We start from the raw sequence: 1,972 nt of genomic DNA, 5'->3' as shown, positions 1-1,972 counted from the left end.
GGGGGGAGAGAGGGTGCCCGCCCGCGTCCTCCTCGCATGCGGTGTGGGGGCAGCAGGCGGGCGGCTGCGCCTGGGAGGGGTGTTCGCACAGGGCTCCCTGGCAGGCATTTAGGGGGAGGTGCCAGGCCCAGACTGTTCCCCTGGACCCCCTCAGCATCCCCACCCCCCGCGGCTGACGGGCTGTGGCATCAAATCTAACTCCCTTCCCCCCGCTGTCTGGGGCTGTGGGATCATATCTGCCCCCCCCCCAGCTGACTGGGGCTGTGGGATCAAATCTGCCCCCTTCCCAGCCGACTGGGGCTGTGGGATCAACTCCCTGCCGCACACACATCCAGGAGAGCACTAAACAACTGCAGGCGCTGCCTCTGCCTGAGAAGGATGTTTTTATCCAAAAGCTTGCAAAGAAGAATTTTTCCAACTATTTTAGTTGGTCTAAATAAAAGATTTACACAAAAAACCTTTTCTGCCTAAGTCCTTAGACCAACATGGCTACAACCATCACCCTTAAAACATCAGACCCCAAGACTACCCCACAAGCTTGTCTGTGGGATGCTATGAAAAAATTGGCCTTAGAACCTAGGCTTTAAAAAAAAACAAAAAAAATCAAACAAAAAAACCACAAACTAATCCAAGCATCCACATCACAGGACCACATGATGTAAGGGACTTGAATTCCCTGGGACATCTGCTGGGAGCATGACTAAGCAGCACATAGGCTGTCCAGCAAGCTTCTAGGGAACAGTATTACTGGAGTGACATTATAGTCTGACAACTTTCTTTCCAGATGATGGAGAAGCCAACTAAGGGAAGAAGTTGCTGCTGTCCAATAGAGAGAATCTGAAGGTAGAAGGCAGTGCAGGAGACAGGATTCCATAAGAAGCAAGTCTAAGGAGAGGGAAAGAAGTCCATGACAGCTGGGTGTAGCTTAGAAAGACCACATGAAGAGCGCAAGAACAAACTATCCCAATGCTAAGGAAGGATAGGAGGGGCAGCAAAAGACCTACCAGGCTAAGCAGCATGTTTTTTTATGAACTGAAACTCAAACAGGAATCTACAACAAGTAGAAACTTGGCCAGAATTACAGGGGTGGGTACAGCATGGGTATGCAGGGAGAAAAATCAGGAAGGACAAAGCAAAAATGGAGATGCAGTTAGTAAGGGATATAAAAGACAACAAAAAAAAGCATTCTACAAGTATGTTACACAGTAAGAGGAAAACCAAGGAAAATATAGTTCCCTTAGTAAACAAAAAGGGCAATCTAACAATAGCGGCTGTGGAGAAAGCTGCTATATTGATGACCCAAAAAGTCAATCAAATAAAACTCAGTGGTCATGTCTATGTGTGCAGTTAATGCAAAGCAATAAACCTTAGAGCTTATTGCTCCACAGTTTATTGCTCCCGGGCATGCCATGCCATTTGAATGTGCACCCAGGACCACAGCACGTTAAGCTGGGTCTGAGCAGCCCTGCATAGCAGGGGGCCCTGGAGGTCAGCCTGCCAGCCTGGGGCTGCTCCCCCCTGGCTCAACATGCTGCAGAGGGCCTGGCTGGGGCACAAGGATGCTCCAGTGCAGGACTAGCTGGCATGCAACCGCTGCACTGAAGCACCCTCGTGCCCAGCCAGCCCAATTGCCCTGCATGTGTAGATGCCAAAATGTCTACGGTACAGCTAATTAGTCTGCTCTGCTGTAAGCATCTCATGTAGATGCTCCAGTAAGGACAAAAGCAAAGTCCTGCACTTGAGGCAGAACAATCATATGAACAAATACAGATTGGGAAATGACTGGCTCAGCTGCAGTACTACTGAAAAGGACCTGGGAGTCAGAGGCATAACAAATTCCTACAGCACCCTGGGCAGAGTGTCAACCACTGGAAAGTGAAGGTGTGGGGGGGGAGGGAGAGGGTTTACCTACCCCAGCTCTCTCCACACTCTGGCTGCAGCTGCTGCAGCTTTTAAACAGGACCATCACACA

This window comes from Gavialis gangeticus, unplaced genomic scaffold, assembly GCF_001723915.1.
Source record: "Gavialis gangeticus isolate Ggan-Ray unplaced genomic scaffold, GavGan_comp1, whole genome shotgun sequence".
Lineage (NCBI taxonomy): Eukaryota > Metazoa > Chordata > Crocodylia > Gavialidae > Gavialis > Gavialis gangeticus.
This window is presented reverse-complemented; position numbering follows the sequence as displayed.